Raw genomic sequence first — 20,473 nt, forward strand, 5'->3', positions numbered from 1 at the left:
CTTAGACAACTTGCCTCCAATCACCATAGGAGTTCCAATAGGTTTGGAGTTATCTACCCAAGCTTCTTCAACAATTCCTTCACATAGATTGTGAAATGAAAATGCCTTTATCAGTCTGTGTAATCTTTTGGTCTTGGAACAAGTTCCCATGTATTATTCTTCTCAATCTGATTCAACTCTTCCATAGCTTTTATCCAATTCTCATCTTTACAAGCTTCAACAACATCTTTAGGTTCAATCTTGGAAATCAAACATATCTCTTTAGTAGCAATTCTTCTCCTAGTCATCACACATTTATTTTTATCACCAATAATCTGATTTTTTGAATGATTTAATCTCACATATCTCGAAGTCTTCTGATTATTTTGATTCTAAGGTTCTTGAAATTCTTCACTAGGAGCAGCAATATTTGGATTAACTGTCTCTACTGGATCATTCTACTTTAGGCTCTCAATATGCACTTGCTTTGAAATAACATTCAGGTCATCAAACTCAAATGTATATTTGCATGCTTTGATCTACTTTCCATGACATTCATCAACCTTCACATTTGCACTTTCCACTATCTTTCCCAACCTCTTATTGTAACACTGGCAGGCCTTTCTCTTAGTAGAATAACCCAAGAATATTCTTTCATCACATCTTGAATCAAACTTTCCTTTATCCTCATCTCTTTTGAAATAACATTTGCTTCCAAAAATTCTGAAATATCTAACTGTAGGATTATGACCAAACCATAACTCATAAGGAGTCTTATCAGAATCACCTTTTATATGGACCTAGTTGAATGTGTATACAACAGTTCTAACAACTTCTCTCCAAAAGGTCTTCAGAACATTCCCTTCAATCAACATAGTCATAGCAACATCCAAAATAGTTATGTTCTTCCTTTCAACAACTCCATTTCATTAAGGGGTTCTAGGAGAATATAATTGTCTTCTAATTCCATGCTTTTCACAAAATAAATAAAACTCACTAGACATGAACTCTCCTCCTTTGTCAGATCTCAAAATTTTTAGCTTCAATCCTATCTCTGTTTCCACCTTAGCTTTGAATATCTTGAATTTCTTTAGTGCTTCTGATTTCTCCCTTAGAAAAGTAACCCATATCATTCTAGAATAGTCATCAATCAACAAAAACATGAAATATTTGTCACCCTACACACTTCTCACTCTTGTAGGACCACACAAATCAATATTCACAAGATCTAGTAATCCATTAGATGTATACTGCTTACTCTTGAATGAAATTCTTGTTTGCTTTCCCAAGTGACAATTTTTACATACCGGATTAGAAGGTTTCACAATCTTAGGCAAATCTCTAGTAGCTTAAGTAGTACTTATCTTAATCATGTAGTCAAAACTAACATGACACATCCTTCTATGCCACAACCAACTTTCATCTATCTGAGAAATAAAACAACTTTTCTCACCAATATTCAAATGAAAGATATTACTTTTAGTCTTAGTTCGTAATGCAATCTCTATACCAGAGGCATTCAGATTCTTGTGTTTACCATTCTTGAATTTCAAATCATATCCCTTATCAACCATCTATCTAACACTCAAAAGATTATGCTTCAAACCTTCAACATATAAGACATCATCAATATTATGCTTACCATCAAGAGAAATATAACCTCTACCATGAATTACACAAGCTTTATCATCTCTAAATCTTACTATACCACCATCATACTTCTCCATATTCACAAATTTACTTTTATCACCTGTCATATGATGTGAACAACCGTTGTCAATTACCCATTCATCTTTTTCTTCAATCTTTGTAGCCAAAGCTTTCTCCTCAACAATGCAGCTTATAGAATCCACTGGTACTCGATTACCTTCCTTGATAGCAATAAATACAAATTCATCTTCTGAATTCCCATTCTCAGACTCTTCATCTGTCACACCTTGATTAGTAGCATAATAACATTTCTTCTGATATTTGTATTTCCGATTAGCCTTATAGGGCTTATCATACTTGTCATGCTTCTCTTATCTATCATGGTTATCAAATTTATCATGCTTATCATACTTTGACATTCTTTCAGGACACCTAGAATAAAAATGTCCTATCTTATTACAAGAGAAACATTTCAAGGGTAACTTCCCATCATACTTACTAGCTCCCTTGGGCAATCTCCAAGCAATAAGTGCTTCAAGCTCTTCCAACTCTCTTTCCTATTCTTCCATCTCTCTCATTTCTCTTTCATATCTAGAAACCCTAAATGAACTTTCTCTCCGATCATACTTCTGCTTCTTGGATACATAGGGTTTAAATGCAATCTCAAATTTACCATGAGATTCTCCAAATTCACTCAACTCAAAAGAAGCAAGTTTACCAACCAGCATGTCTCTTGTCACAGTGGTCATAGTCCAGATCTCATCAATAGCAACAACTTTAGGTTTGTAAGCAGGAGGCAAGGATCTCGACACTTTAACAACAATATCATCTTCTTCAAGAGTTCCACCGACACATCTGATGTTGATGACAAGTTCATTCACTTTAGCCATAAAGGATGATATGTTCTCATCTTCCCCCATCTTCAACATCTCATACTTTCCTTTCAAACTTTGTAGTTTAGTAACTTTGACATGTCTATCTCCTTCATACAAGGTCTATAAATTTTCCCAGATCTCATGTGCAGTCTACTATTCCATCACATTAGTAATCTCTGAATCAGTTAGGGCACTCAACAATGCTTCTTTAGCTCTTATGTTATGTTCAACATCCTATTGGAATCAGGGATCACTGAGAAGGGGGGCTGAATTAGTGATCTACCAGTTAGGAGATTTTCAAACTTATCTTTAAATCACTGGAAGCATACACATGAAATTGAAATGTATAAACATAAAACAAGCAACTACAAAATCATAACACCAGATTTTTGTGTGGAAACCCAAATGGGAAAAAACATGGTGGGATTTTAACCCACAAAATTATTCTACTATGGCCAATAGAAAAATAATATTATAATATGGGAATGCACAAGCATTTAGGCTCACTACCTAGAGATTGTTGGCAGTTTTGATATTTATGTTGTGATTGTCATTGATGGACACACACTTGCATTGAGATCTCCTTTATATGTATGAGTTTGAGCACAACCGGTATTTGTTCCAACCGGTATGTTGTATTATAGTCTTTAGACTATTGGTGTTTTGTAGAATGTGTTTCCCAGTCTGAAGTGGCATGTTGACCCCAAGCGGTACGAGGGATTAAAGCAGCATAACACATTTTTACCATTCTTCATTTTTGTCAAATTGGCAACCGACATTTTGTATGAACCGGTAATACTCTGTGATGAGTTACCATCCACCAATTGTTTGACGGTGCTGACACCTAAATGGTGCCTTTTTGTGTCGTGGTACCAAGTATGTCTAGGTTCATTGAACCTAGGAAATTGTAATGTAATCCTATTGGACCGACATGAAATCAGATTCCTTTATAAGGACATCATGTCTAGGGTTTTAGGTTGTTGATGTGGAAATAGTGAAATTTTATGTTGTTGCTAGGGTTTAAGGTGCTTAAGGAGTTGGAGAGAATATGAATTTGTAGAAGACTAAAGTAATGCTAGAGTGCACTAGGAACAAGCTACCAAGGATCTAACCAAGCAGTCTGTGCTACTAGCTAGATCAAACACTTGTTGATTACTCACATCTTTGACAAGTCTGTAGCCCTTAATCGGGTAGGCCCAAAAGCCTTTTGTAAATCCTCTAACAAGGTGGTTCACATCTGTGGATCTAAAATCCTCTAGCAAGGTAGTATTTAATTGGACTTATCTCCTAACAGAGATTGAGATTCCTAATAGGATTGGTTCTGGTAAAGAACATTGTAAGACCTTAACTGGTCTGGTTCCTATTCTACAGATAGTTACTTGTGAGTTCCATCTCACTGTGGTTTTTTCCATTTGGGTTTCCACGTCAAAATCTCATGTGTTATGGTGTTTGTGCTTCTATGGGTGAATGCATTATTTTCTATTTGGTTTGCATGTGTGCTAACCGATTTGTCTACTAAACTATTTTACTGGTTTACTGTCAGTCTTGTAAAGTGTTTAAGTTCAAAACTTTTTGGCATACTAATTCACCCCCCCTCTTAGTATTCATCAGAGATCACTGCTCAAATACCATAAGCGCTACAACCTCAAAAGGATCATTGCCTTACTGATTAGTTACAATGATGAATTACAACAAAATGAACTCCAAAATAACATCTACAATGCTTGGATGAGTTCTGGTTGAGTGCCAAATATATTGACTGGGTCACCTCTAATGATCTGCTCTATTCTACTCTGTTCACTGTCTCAGTCAGCTACTAGATTAAGAATGCATATGTGAAACTATGCCAAAATGGATTCTCGATCACCACTCGTTCGCATATAATCACACCACTCACCAAAAAGATCATCTACACCAAACTTATATATCGACAATCACAAAATAGATCATTTACCATGTCGGCCTGCTAGTGTAACGTGTAGTCACATGTTAGATTGACTGGATCACCAAAGATAAATGCGGATCACCAAAACAATAATAAAATGATGTTTCTATGTTATATCAAACAACCCAAACATGATTCAATGCATCACAATCACCAGAAAGTTTCCAGACCCAAAACTGCTATGTTCTTCTTAAAACACTAGTTAACTAGCTACCGGTTGACATTCGCTTCCAGTTAAGAAGAATTAAGGCTACCAGATCAAATGTCCATGAAGAGTTTCCATAAATGACAAACCTAAACCAATAATAAACCATCAGAAGCCATCGAATGAGTGTCAATTTCCAACAATATCCCCCTTTGGCATTAATGGCAACACTCATGAAAAATGGCTAAGTGTTGAGCACTGTACACCGGATCAAAAGAATTTCTAAGGCTTCCCCTTAGACAAATAATTACACTCTTCTATACTATACATTTTTCACCATTTCTCTCCCCCTTTGATAGTAATGCCAAAGATGGGGTGCTTCCCAAAATTTATATACATAGATACTTTCTGGATATAATCTACAAATGCTTGAAGATGTCAGCAAAAATGGTCTTCAAGGATCCTAGGTGAGTATCCAACCCACTCTTCCAGTTATCCAAAATAGTAATAAATGTACTAAATAGAGTGGCATGAATCTCTACTTCCTTCTGACTAGATGACACAGGTTGTACCATAGCCTTCATGCAATCTACCTTATTTCTTAGCATGGTGTCCAAGCGAGGGGCAATTAAGTTCTAGAGTTCACCTACTCTCCTCAAAATCCTATCCTTCTCCACATTAAGCCTTGATTTAGAACCAAAATTTGACCTTCCATACTATTGGTTGGAGCAACATTGGGATCAAAGGACTGGGAGATACTAGCAAGTTTTCCTTGGAAAATACTTATTTGCTTGTCTATATCTATAGTGAATTTAGGTAAAATTAGAAAAGACGTACACTTTTCCACCTTCTATCAAGGCATCTGAGTTAACTTACAAACCTTTATTCAATCTCACCCTATCATCCTCAATCAACTTCCAGAATATATGCATCCTAACATCCTTAAATCTATCCAAAACTCCCTTAGTAGAAGACTTCTCTAAAGAATCAAAATTGGTATTTACACTATTAACCAATTGCAATAATTTACCATAGGGGCTAGCATTGGAATCTAACTATACATTCAGAGCCACCTTCTGCAAAACATCTGCTAACATCAAAATGATATTCTTATCTTCTAACTCTGACTTCACAACATCTTGGCTAGCTTGAGCTTGAACAACAATTGTGAGCATGAGCTTTTCTACAGAAGACATCTGTCCAAGGTTCAGTGGACCATCAAGATTGATAGAGATTTGAGGTGGGGTCGTAGTAACCAGAGGAGTGACAATTGTTGGATCAATTATTCCTTTGCCCTTGTTTGACTCTGTAACCTATTACCATGATTTTCATAGAGTCAGTTACCGGAGCACCAAATCTTCTCTGAAACTTTTAGATAACATCTGCACATATGATTTAAGCCTTATACAACCTTCCATAATCGATTGTAGATCACCAAAGAGGGAGTTCTTAGAATCTGCATGAAAAGTTCCCCCTAAGGCATAAAGCCCTAGTTACCAGATGAAGATCATGTACTGGATTCAAGTGTAGATCCATTGTCTACTTTAGATTCATCTTTTTTGACCCACATCTTCTCATGTTTATCTCTGATCTCTTCTACCTTTTCCTTTCCCTTCCCATTTGATTTTTTCTTGTCTATCGGATCACTATTCTTTCTTTTGCAGTACTTAGCAATGTGATCAGTTTTGTTGCATGAATGGAAAATAATATTTCTTTGCATATGTCTGAAGTTCATCTAATTTGGTCTCATTCTGCATTGGTTAGAGATATGTCCAAACATCCCACAAGCATAGAACCTCTTGTTTTGGAAGTTATTCATTATTGCTCTACACATATTTGACTTATGACTGAAGTTATTGCATATGAAACACTGACCTATAAAGGTAGGAACATTATTCATGTTGTTCATTCCATTATTCATCTTACTTCTGCATTGATTCACTATTTGACTAAATTTATTGCAAGTAAAGAACCTACCATTGAATTTATGAGCATTAGGTTGACTTATCGGAGGATTCTTGCTCTTCTTTTGATCAGGTTTTGCATTGCTTGGTCTAGATCCGGAGGATTAATCTTTCTCAAATCTAAGTCCTTGCATGTCCTTTCCATGTCTCTGACTCTCTAGCATCTCATCAAGCCTTGCTGAGCTATCTTTGAATTTGTCTTTTTAATCATTAGAAGTAGCAATTTCATCTCTTAAGGTAGCAATTTCTCTTTCAAGTTCTTGACCATTATTCCTTGACTGTGTCAACTCAAGTTTCAACTGATTATTTTCATAGGTAATCCTAAAGCATTCATCAACTCTTTCCTTCAATGATTCTACCAGATTTTCTTCATTTTTCTTACAGTCCTCAATCTCCTTAGTCAGTCTCATCACAATGGATTGCATCTCATTATTTAAGGCAACATTCTCTCTGTCAATCTTGTCACATTCATCATCTTTACCCTTATTTTCCATGATTTGATCTTCTTTCTCCTTCATCTTGTCCATCAATACCTTCCTCTTGTCTCTTGATGTGCTCACTTGATCCTTTAAGTCATTAATAAAATCATCAACAACATTCAGGTTTCTCTTCAAGGAACTGATCTCATTTCTTGTTGCATCAAGATCCTCAAGTGCCACACTGAGTTGTCTTTGAAAACCAAAATCCATTGAGTTAATCTCCCGAACCTTCCTCAAGTGGTTAACCTTCCTCAGAGGAACTAGGCTCTGATACCAATTGTTGGAATCAAGGATCACTAAGAGGGGGCTAAATCAGTAATCCACCGATTAGCAGATTTTCAAACTTAACTTTAAACCAATGAAAGCATACACATGAAACTAAAATGCAGAAACATAAAAAAAGCAACCACATAATCATAAAACTAGATTTTTACATGGAAACCCAAATGGGAAAAACCACGGTGGGATTTTAACCCACAATATTATTCTACTATGACTAGTAGCAAAACAATATTACAATATGGGGAATGCACAAGCATTCGGGCTCACTGCCTAGAGCTCACTACTCAAATATAATAAGGGCTACAACCCCAGAAGGCTCACTGCCTTATTGATTAGTTACAATGATGAATTAAAGAAAAATGAACTCCAAAATAGAATCTACAATTCTTGGATGAGTTTTGGTTGAGTGCCAAATATAATGACTAGGTCACCTCTGTTGATATGCTCTGTTCTACCTTGTTCATTGTCTTAGTCAGCTACCAGATCAAGAATGCACACATGAAACTGCACCAAAATGGATTCTTGATCACCACTCACTCACATACAATCACACCACTCGCCATAAAGATCATTTACACCAAACTTATATACCGACAATCACAAAATAGATCATTTATCATGTCGGCTTGACCGGATCACCAAAAAAAATGTGGATCACCAAAACAATAATAAAATGATGTTTCTATGTCATCTCAAACAACCCAAACATGATTCAAAGCACCACCATCACCAAAAAGATTCCAGACCCAAAACTACTATGTTCTTCCTAAAACACTAGTTAATTAGCTACCAATTGACATTTGCTTCCTGTTAAGAAGAATTAAGGCTACTAGATCAAATCTCTATGAAGAGTTGCCATCAGTGACAATCTTAAACCAATAATAAACCATCAGAAGCCACCGAACGAGTGTCAATTGCCAACACATCCTTGATCTCATTTTCTGTAACATGACCATTCTGAGGAACATTGTAGGCATTCTTTGTAATCTTCCAATATCATCTCCAAAACACTTCAAGTGACACTCCATCTGGTCCTTCCATACAATGTAATTTCTTCCACCAAATCCCAGATTCTCTTTCATGAAAACATAGGTTTTCATCCCGGATTTCCTCAAGCGGTCAAGATTCTTCCAGAGGATCTATCTCTAATACCAATTGTTGGCAACAACAATGAAGGAAAACTGAGAGGGGGGGTGAGCCAGTTTTCACCAGATCTCACAATTTAAGAACAACTTCATATTAGATCAATTGCAGCAAGAACAAAGATAAGCATAATGACAACAACACACATAACACCAATATTTTGACGTGGAAAGCCAAGTTAAGGGAAAAACCATGGTGGGAACCTACCCACAATAAAATGATACTCTACAGTAGTATGTGAAAATATTACAATAGGGAATGCACATGCATTCAGGCACACTACCTAGAGCTCACTTCTCAAAAACAAGAAGTGCTACAACCCTGAGGAAGGCTCACTACCTTACAAAGATCAGACAACAATCTAGATTACATGAACTGAAAGAATAACATCATCTAATGCATGATGTCAGTTCTGGTAAGCATATTTGTCTACTCTACAACACTCTCTTCTCTACACTTCTCACCAAAAGATGAATTCATATGTTTACACATACACCACTCTCTGATAATAAAAAATAATGCCGATATCCAAATTACATGAATATGACACCTATTTATACAAATCGTCAACCTTGATTACAAGGTCGGCTCAATCCTTAAGACCTAATTACAAAATTACATCACACGATACATAGATCAACCACCAAACCAATAGAATACCATGATAACATAGCATAGACCCAAATCGAATCCACAAACATGCAACACCACTAGAAATCTCACCAAGATCATCCACAACATGCTACACCACTGAAAATGTCGCACAACATGAAGAAAATCTCTGGACCCATAATATCTTCAATAATGTGCACAATGATCAATGTGGACCAACAAAAAAAATAGGACATAATTAGGAAACACCAAAAACCATGTTAGAGCTATCTGCAATAGCTACACCAACACTTCTTAATCAAATCTTCATCGATCAACACATTGATACTGAAGAACACTCAATAATAGCAACTGGGACTAGAAAGATAACTTGCAGAGTACCAAATCACAAACCATCTAAATTGAAGATACACATGAACATCCCAATCACTCTCCCAAATTTGCAATTCAAGATATAATCATTCTGGAGCACAACAGATCAAATACTAGAACACTGCAATATATAACACTGAAAAACCAATCCTCGTACCAAGATCCATAACTCGATCAAATCACCACATAGCATCATGAAACCAACATTGAATCAACTAGAGAGACTTCATTACTGAATTCACAAATCCTCAAATGATTTGTTTATACAGATTAACTCTTTGTAACATCGAAACATAGGAACATAGGAATGTTGACATCAATGACAATAACATATCCTAGTAGCAACAATATCCAACAAATAGAACTGTTGGAATATTATTGAAGGAAATCATGTAGAAGACTGATGAAGAAGTTGTAAAGCAGAAAAATTGACCCCTAGTCGTTCTCCCCTCCCCAACCCCAAGGAGAGAGAAGGGAGAGTCACTAGGGTTGATGGTTTTCACTTATGAGAGACTTTAAATTCAAAAGAGGGGTTGAAACCCACAAGATCCAATCCCACGCAATGCAAGATTGGATTCTATATGAGTTTCAAGGGTTGTGATAGCAAGGATACCCTCTTTTGTAAAGAATGTAGATAGAAAGATTGAACTAGGAATGCATGTAAAGTAGGAAAGATTTGCTTATAAATAGAGATAGGGATATGGGATGAAGCTGCAGACCTGGAATTAGCAATAAAATGTCGAGACGGTGCTGTTCTGCAAATTTGAGCGAAAGTTGACGGGACGATGGTGCCCGGCGTGCACACGGTCCTCCGAAAAATCCGCGAAATGAAGGTGGATCTGTTCATCTCTGCACAAGGATTCCAGATCTTCAATTACAGCCGTGTACTTGCAACCTACACATAGAAAAGAGAGGATGATTGGGGGGTTAGGGATGAGGGGTTTGCCTTTAGGTCAAACCCCGGTTTTGGAATTAACCAAGAAATGAGAATGCTGTAAATGTAAATGTTTGTAATGTAAACAAGTACTGATACCTTGTTGTAAGAATGTTTGTATTCTTACATGCGAAGGTGTAATGTATGTAGTATGTTGTATGTTGTATGTGATCTCCTCTTCAATGGTTGAATCCTTGTCTTGAATGCAACACTTAGCCTTGAATGGAGACTTAGAATGCTCAATTGCTTGAAGGAAATGCTTGATGTTTGAATATCCCTTCCACGTCTTGTACACATATGTCCTTCCTCCTCAAAATGGGAGAGGAAATGTAGTTTATATACTTGTGAATTAGGGTTGAAAGACTGATTTTCCTGACCTTAGGCCGACCAGGAAATACTATTTTCCAATTTGCAAACTTAAAGACCTGAAGCCCCAAAAGAGACCGGGCCCAAAATAGGGCCAGGGACCAGGGCGCTAGGCACCCTAGTCCTAAAGGACCAGGGCACTGGGCACCATGGTCCCACCTCCAGGGACAGCAGGGTGCAAGGAGGATCAGGCCAGGGTGCTAAAAAATGTAGTTTTTGATGTCATGAACAAGTTTTGGGGTCTTCATTCAGGTTCGGTGTTGCATCGCCATCATGAAGACCTAAATGCGGTCGAAATTGCAAGTGTCACAATTTTAGGACGCTACATTTAGCCCCCACTTTAGCGGGAGTATAAGCGTACGCTCATACTTCCGGTAAAGTACAAGGAAACAACATTGAAAAACTTTCACCACGTCAAGGAGGCAAGATACACCAAGCCCCCAGTGGACTAAGGATCTTATGACTTTGATTGACAAAGTAAAAGGGAAGATCATGAGGGAGAACCATGACTGTCAGTAGTAAGGTTCCCTCACTATGAGTCATGCAAGAAAGATATCAAAAATTTTCAAGGCAAAGCTAAATTTGTCAAGAAATTTTCAAGTATCTTGAAAAGATATGAATAGGATGTATGCCCCCCTACGTTAAAGTGATCGCACACGCCTCATCAGGGGTGATTTCTTTAAGGTAGTGATACAAAATGAGAAAGGAGCACGTTATCACAAGGATTTAGCCCCCAAGTGTGAGATAAGCCCAAGGATAATAGACACAAAACACAAAGCACGAGGTGACTTCGCTTTCCTCAGGGTCAATATGCTGTATGATAATTCATGTATATCATATGTATGTATGCATAATTGTTCTTCATTCCCCAATCAAGGAAGGTCACCTAGAAGAAGGGAACACATGTGTCTTTTGAGTCAACATGAGAGAGACCAAAAGAGATCTCAATGTTTTGCATCGTCCTCAAGTAGACAACACTAAGGACAACAAATAGAAGAATGAGAATAACACATAGAAGAAGTAACAAAAGAGAGGAGGAGAGAATCTGCTATGCTAATGAACTAGTCTAGCACGTCATCTACCCCCCGATCTTGCTGATCAATGTTTCGGGAAGGTAGGGAACACGCTAGAGGAGGAACATCCAACACAGCAGATGGAGCTATCACAAGATCCAAACAAGGGCTATGTTCATGTTCCAAGACACGTTGTTCTTGTCTAGGAGCTAGGATAAGTGCTTTAGAAAATTCGTTAGATAAATGGTTATCAACATCAACATATTCATATTCACTATCAGAATGAATAGGAGTAACATTTTCATCATGAATAACATTTTCATCTATATCATCATCAAGATTTATAAAAATAGGATCTTTAACTCGCACAGGATCAAGACCATCAATCATCTTATGTTTAGGAGATTTTGGCTCAATCGTCGGCTGAGGAGAAAATGGAATAATATTAGTTGAAGGTGTTTTTGGGGATTGCAAAATTTGAGAAGCAGCTGCCTGAGCTCTAAGACGACACTTTCGTCGGCGTTCACGTGCAGAATGATTCTGTCTAGTCTTAGTAGGGAGTTGAGAAGATTGAGGAGGAGGAATGTTCTCATCCTTATCACTTGGGTGTTTAGGTTGTGGTCTCTTAGGTTGAATAATAGGAGAAGAGGAAGGTCTCTTCTCTCCATAAGAGGAAGGAGGAGGAACTACTCCATATAAGGGAGGAATATTTGGTTTAGGAAGGAGACCAAGTCCATCATGACAAGGAGGGATAGGTCTACTTTTAGGAAGTTTATTAATCATAAGCATAGTCACATCCATAGGGATGGGTTGGGAATCTTCTTGAGGAAAGACATTAGTTTTATCTTTCAAAGGAAGAACTTCCTTCTCAAGAACGATAGGAATGTCAAGTTTGGGTGTTCTAGGTTCGCTTAGAGATAGGATCATATCTTTTTTCCACTTTTGATAAGATTTGAAAAGATGATCACTTCGCGGAGGAAGAGATTGGAATTGTTTAGGCCAAAAGTAATCAACAGGAATGCTAGAAGTTCTTTCAGCTGGTTTAAAGAGACTATGATTGACAGTAACAACTTCACCATTATGGGGAAATTTCAAACACTTGTGAATAGGAGAAGCAATAGCTTTCATGGAAGATAGCCAAGGATAGCCTAGCTTCACACAAAATTGTTTGGATGATGGAATAATAGCAAAGTCCACATCAAGGGATTTGTTATGGACCTCAATAGGTAATGTAATAGAACCAATTGCAGGAGAAGAAAATGCATCAAATAGTTTCACAACCACATTTGTTTCATCATAGATCACTTGATTCAATTGCAAAGTAAAAAGAAATTCTTCAGTAATGATATTAACCATACAAGAAGGATCAATAAGCACTCCACGACAAGGTGTATTCTTGACTTTTACAACTATATATAAAGGACCATCAGGTGCCCTGATAGTTTCACTAGAATCAAAGGTGATGGAAAGTTCTTTAGGGATTTTCTGCTGCTCTACAAAGTTAATCACATTCGGAGTCATGGACATAAGATCATCAGGTGAGACAGAGGAATCAGTAGTATCAATCGCATTAGAGGTATGAGAAGGCAATGGATCAGTAAAAATCTAAAGATTTTGGTTAGGAGGAGCTACAGATGTGTTGCCTTTATCATTCACTCCAGAAACAGAAATAGTATTATTATCAATCAAATCTTGAATTTTACCCTTTAAAGCAAAACATTTTTCAGTATCATGCCCAGGATGATGATGAAATTGACAAAAAGATTTGTTATCAAAATAGGGTGAATTAATCTTTGCAGGATCTATTTGCCTTATAGGAGGGAGAGTAAGCACATTTTGTTCCAATAACTTATTCATAATACTATGCAATGATTCATTCAAAGGAGTGAACTTTCTTTCTTTCTTGAAAAATTTAGAAATAGGAGGCACACCTGATGCCGCATTCACATTGTTGTTGATGATGTTTTCATTGAATTTAACGGACTCTCTGTTCGGTTTAAACTTCCCAAATGGTTGTTGACTACTATCACCCTTATCACTCGGAGCCATAGGATGTGATTGTTCCATTTGACTCACAGTCAGTTGATAATTGTGAAGAGTTGCGCACAACTGTTGGAAAGAAGTAAACTCAGAAAACAAGAGTTTTTCTCTAATGTCTTTTTGTAAATTAGAAATAAAGATTCTTTGAATGTCATTGTCAGGCACTGGAAAAGAAATTTGAGCATACAAATGCTTATATCTACCAATGAAATCAGTCACTTTTTCTTTAACACCTTGTTTACAATGCATTAAATCAATCAAAGTAACTTTAGGACTTATATTGTTTTGAAATTGTTGAATAAAAGCATTTGCAAGTTGTTTGAAAGAAGTAATAGAATAGGAAGGCAATGAGCAATACCATTGTAGGGCTTTATCTCTTAATGTTCTAGTAAACAGTTTTGCAAGCAACCTTTGGTCATAAGCAAAATCAGTACATATTGTTTGAAAGGTCTTAACATGTGTTAGAGGATCACCCTTACCATTATAAAGCTCCAAATGCGGAATTTCAACATGTTTAGGGGGAATAGCTCGAACAATGTCAAGAGAAAGTGGGCTCGCAACATCAAATGTGGGCACACTAAACTTAGATTGATTCATAGAGGCAATTTGTTGCTGTAAGGAAGAGACAGTTTGTGCAAGATTGTTAATGGTCGCTTCAGTCGAAGAGTTTATATTAGACGTGTTAGATTGTGATGGAGGTGTTATGTTATTGAAAGAAGGTAGAGAGTAAGGTGGTGGGACACTATGATAGTTAGTCATAGGAGATGATTGGACAGGAGGAACACTACAAGGAGGAATGGAATGATTAAACGAATTGCCCCCTTGAGTCATGTTCATTTGTGGTGATATAATAGGGACACTCATTGAAGGAATGAATGAAGAAGTCGGATTGAATGAAGGAAGAGGGTTGATTGAAGAAGAAGGATTGCCCCCATGATTAGTGATCATAGGAGGAATGTCTTGTATTGAAGTAGTCATTATGTTTGATGTAAAAGTAGGTATATTAGCAATAGGAGTCGTCAAAGGAATAGAATGATTAACTTGAGTAGGAGGTTGTGTATAACCTAAGGTTTCGACACAACTCTTCATAGGAATCACATTCGAATCCACAATGTGTGCAATACCACGCAAAATATCAATTCCATTCTTATCACTTTGAACCATACATTTTAGACCCTCAATTAAAGGAAGAGCTTGACTATCGGGGTATTCTTGAGACATCCATTGTCGAAAATCATCAAATTGGTTATCCAATTTTGAAAGTTGTTCTACAGAAACCTCATGGAGAGCTTCTTCATCATTAAGAGGATTAGAGGAATTACCCATATCCTCGTTAAAAAGGCCATTCAAATTAGGTTCCATTCCTCGGTAATTACACCTTGGAAAGACTTAATTCTAAGGCTTCGTCTAACGGGAATAGTATAAGTAGGACTTATTGTTGTAAAACTCATGCACTAAAGAAAGAGAGAAGATTTTGAATTTTAGAGGTAGCAAATTTGAATAAAATCAGCCAATCTCCTAGATTTAAGCTGTTAAATACAATCAGGACAATCTCCTGAAATTTCGGAAAAAATGTCCGGGACCGTGGCGCTCGGGGTGCACACAGTCCTCGCAACTTTTTTTGAAATTTTCAGGGATGAAAGTTATGATGATTTTAAAGCTAATCTAAAAAAATTGAGTGATTTTATGATCTGTAGATAGGCCAAATTAAAGTTGCAATCTCAAAATTGAACCCTACCAAGATTGTTGAAAAATGTAAAATTTGAATTTTGAAAAAGAGAGGGAAACTGAAATTTTGAATTTTATGATTTTAGAGGGAATGCCAAAAGCAATGCAAGTTTTGAAATTTAAAAGTTGAATCGATTTCATGCAAAATTCGAATTTTAAAGTGGAAATCAAAGATGTTGCAATTAAACACTTAATTTCAAAAGTCACAAACTGCAAAAAATTGAATAAAACACTGAAATTTCGAATGAATGTCAACACACTTTTCAGATTTAGGACTGTAAGAAACACAATTTTGATATGAATTTCAATTTCAACAATTTTTGAATGATTAGAAGCCTCAATCCAAGCAATCGCTAGACCAACTTTGACTTTAATTTTGAAAGTGTTAAAATTGATAAAATCAGCCAAAATTCTGGATTTTAGCAGAAAAATACAGTAAGATCTAGCTCCCGAAATTTTGGAAAAAATGTCGAGGACGATGGCGCTCGGGGTGCACACGTTCCTCGCAACTTTTTTCCAAATTTTTAGGGATGAAAGATATTGTGATTTTATTGCGGAATCCAAAGTTACAGCCGATTTGGAGGTGTTTTGATTAGTGAAATTATCAGTCAAAGGTTGAATCAAGAAGGTCTTAAAAATTAGGGTTTTGACATTTAACCACTTAATTTTCAGAATTAAAGCACAAATATGAATTGACAATTTGCAATAGAAGGGTAGATCTGAAACAAGCATTAACAATTAGATGTTTCACAAGTTTAATTACTAAAAAGAAAATTTTAGGGTTTTTTATGCAATCAACCTCTAAAATTTGCAAAAGATCAAACATGGAAATATAATTAGGAAAGCAAAATTTTCAGATCTAACCATGAATAATCAGAATGAGGATGTTCACGTCGGGTTCACCAAAATGTAAAGCAAAAAAATCGAACCCTAGTTGTTCTCCCCTCCCCAACTCCAAGGAGAGAGAAGGGAGAGTCACTAGGGTTGATGGTTTTCACTTAGGGGAGACTTTACATTCAAAAGAGGGGTTGAAACCCACAAGATCCAATCCCACATAATGCAAGATTGGATTCTATATGCGTTTCAAGGGGTAAGATAGCAAGGATACCCTCTTTTGTAAAGAAATGTGGAAAGAATGATTGAACTAGGAATGCATGTAAAGTAGGAAAGATTCGCTTATAAACAGAGATAGGGATATGGGATGAAGCTGCAGACCTGGAATTAGCAATAAAATGTCGAGATGGTGCTGTTCTGCAAATTTGAGCGAAAGTTGACGGGACGATGGCGCCCGACGTGCACACGGTCCTCCGAAAAATCCACGAAACGAAGGTGGATCTGTTCGTCTCTGCACAAGGATTCCAGATCTTCAATTACAGCCGCATACCTGCAACCTACACATAGAAAAGAGAGGACGATTGGGGGGTTAGGGATGAGGGGTTTGCCTTTAGGTCAAACCCCGGTTTTGGAATTAACCAAGAAATGAGAATGCTGTAAATGTAAATGTTTGTAATGTAAACAAGTACTGATACCTTGTTGTAAGAATGTTTGTATTCTTACATGCGAAGGTGTAATGTATGTAGTATGTTGTATGTTGTATGTGATCTCCTCTTCAATGGTTGAATCCTTGTCTTGAATGCAACACTTAGCCTTGAATGGAGACTTAGAATGCTCAATTGCTTGAAGGAAATGCTTGAATGCTTGAATGCTTGAATGTTTGAATATCGCTTCCACGTCTTGTACACATATGTCCTTCCTCCTCAAAATGGGAGAGGAAATGTAGTTTATACACTTGTCAATTAGGGTTGAAAGACTGATTTTCCTGACCTTAGGCCGACCAGGAAATACTATTTTCCAATTTGCAAACTTAAAGACCCGAAGCCCCAAAAGAGACCGGGCCCAAAATAGGGCCAGGGACTAGGGCGTTGGGCACCATGGTCCTGGGGGACCAGGGTGCTGGGCGCCCTAGTCCTAAAGGACCAAGGCACTGGGCGCCATGGTCCCACCTCCAGGGACAGCAGGGTGCAAGGAGGATCAGGCCAGGGTGCTGAAAAATGCAGTTTTTGATGTCATGAACAAGTTTCGGGGTCTCCATTCAGGTTCGGTGTTGCGTCGCCATCGTGAAGACCCAAATGCGGTTGAAATTGCAAGTTTCACAATTTTAGGACGCTACAGAAGTATTCTGTGGAAAATTATTCTTAAGGATGACTTGATTCATATACCGGTAACATATATATATATATATATATATATATATGATCTAATCTAGTAGTGGAATGTTGAGTGGATGATGTGTGGAAGTGCAAGTAAGAGTGAGAGTTTGTGTATTGAAGGAGAAATGCATAATTGGTGCAATGATGAATGGATAAGGAAAATTGAGTTAGAATTGCATAAATTCTTGGCAAGGTCTACTTCAAGCAATTGTTTGGATGTCCAAGCTTATTAGGAATTGATCCCATGCATGTGTAGATATAATTTTCTTAGTTTATTTTTGTCTCTATTTCTTGGAAATGAGCCCTCTAGTAGTAAGTCATTATATTTCAAGTAGTGAGCCCTCTAGGCAATGAGCCTTGTAATCTTCATATAACTAGTTATATTTTCCTAAGAGTTAACTCTCTTGGTGGTTTTTCCTATTTTGGTTTTTCACGTATAAAAATTTGATGTCTCTTATGGTTGTGCATTTCTTTCATTTCAATTATTTTGCATGCATTTCATTTGGGTTTGGGTTGAAGTTAATTGATAACAAGTTAAGTTTTAGAAGTTCATTTTTAAAGTTTCTAAAGGGGAATACTGATTCATCTCCCCCTCTCAGTATTTTGGTCTATTCAACATAATCAAATTAATGTTTGGTAATGGGAAGTCATCCTTGGGACAAGCCTTGTTTATGTCTCTGAAATTGTTACATATCTTGATGTTATCATCTGGTTTGCCAATAGTACAAGATTGGAAATCTATTTGGGGTAGTCATCTAGTCTAATGAAGCCAACATCCAATAATTTTTCAAGTTCAACTATCACTAATAATGTTGCATGTAGATGCATCTTTTGCAATTTATATTTAACTAGTTTATTTCCTGGAGTAACTATCAAATGATACATTACCAAGTCATAATCTAATCCAGGTATATCCACATAAGACCATGCAAAATTTATCTATCTCTCTTTGAAAAACCTTATGACCTTTGGTCGTTCAATTTTTGTCAATGATTGAGCAAGTAAAATTTTGTGTGGTACTTTTTCAATCCCAATGTTTGTTTTTTGTTGGCAACAATGCAACAAACTGAGAGGGGGGGGGGGGGTAAATCAGTTTTATCACAAATTCTACAAACTCAAACTTAAATTCTGATTTGATAATTAATAATGAAAGCACAAATACACACCACATCAATAACACACATAATGCCAAGATTTTTGACATGGAAAACCTGGTTAAGGGAAAAACCATGGTGGGAACCTACCCACAATAAGATAATACCCTATTAGGAGTAAGTGAAATGCTACAATGGGGAATGCATGTGCATTCAGGCACACTACCTAGAGCTCACTTCTCAAATCACAAAACAAGAAGGGCTACAACCCTTGGGAAGGCTCACTGCCTTACAAAAACATTCAGATTACATCCGGAGACTCATGAACTGATGAAATATCATCTCCATATGCTTGGTTATAGTTCTGGTTAATCACATAACACAATCTCTACTCTTTCGCACTACTTCACACTTTTTCACACTTCTCTTTTGCTATTGAAAGATCAAATCATTGTTTGCACATGCAGATACATCTCCCAAATGAATATTATATATATTTATACAAATCAACACTAGCACAAAAACAACAATATATGACTAAATAAACTACCAAAAATTGTAGATAAATGACTAAATTTGATCACATGACCACTGGTAGTTTATTGCTAGTCATAAATCAATTTGGTCACGTGACCACTGGTTGTTTTGATTGATAAATTTGGTCATAGATTTGGTCATTGACTTGGTCATTCATTTAGTCATATATTTAGTCACTAATTTAATCATCGATTGTTGTTATCTGGTCAATATTTATTTAGTCATTGATTTAGTCATTGATTTGGTCATTGATTTAGTCGTTAATTTAATCATTGATTGTTGTTAATTGGTCATTTATTTAGTCATTAATTATTGTCAATTGGTAGTATATTTAGTCACTTTAATCATTACTTTTCTGACAACTGGTCATATATTTAGTCATATTAGGGTACGATGGAATCGAACCACCATCCTCCTGCTTGTAAAGCAGGTGCTCTTCCATTTGAGATAGCAACCTTTAAAGAATAATTATACCATGTATCCTATGTTAGCCTATAAACATACATTTCTATAAAATAAAAAATCAAGTATTTGATAACAAAGAATCTATGTTTAAGGACATCACATCACTATCTAAAATATCTACAAGAGAGAATTTCAATAACCAATGATATAAGAGTGCAGGTTATTACTCATAAAGAGTAGTATATTGATAAAGATAGTCTCATGACTATTAAAGGTCAAGAACAAAGTTTGAATATCATGGCATGAACAACAACAAATAGAGACACAATGATGCAAGGAGGTCACGTTCTTTTCAACAATATAGTGATAGTGATTAAACATTAAGATGGAACACAGTCATAGGTCAAACCATGGAATGGCAGTTTGTAACCATTATCAATCCAATATGAATAGTGAATAGTCATTTGATTGTGAAATTCATTGAAAGGGGGCATTGAATAGGTTCTAATTGAAGCCTTAAAGACAATGAAGACACCAAAAGCTTCATTAACAATAACCCTAACAACAACCCTTATTGTGATCATCATGGCATAAGAATGGTAAAGTGCAACAATAAGATTATGACAACATATTCAAACTTTGTGATAGAGGATATACACATGGCAATGAATCATAGCAGTAAAGAAGATTAGGAGTGAAC

This window comes from Cryptomeria japonica, chromosome 2 (genome assembly GCF_030272615.1).
Source record: "Cryptomeria japonica chromosome 2, Sugi_1.0, whole genome shotgun sequence".
Lineage (NCBI taxonomy): Eukaryota > Viridiplantae > Streptophyta > Pinopsida > Cupressales > Cupressaceae > Cryptomeria > Cryptomeria japonica.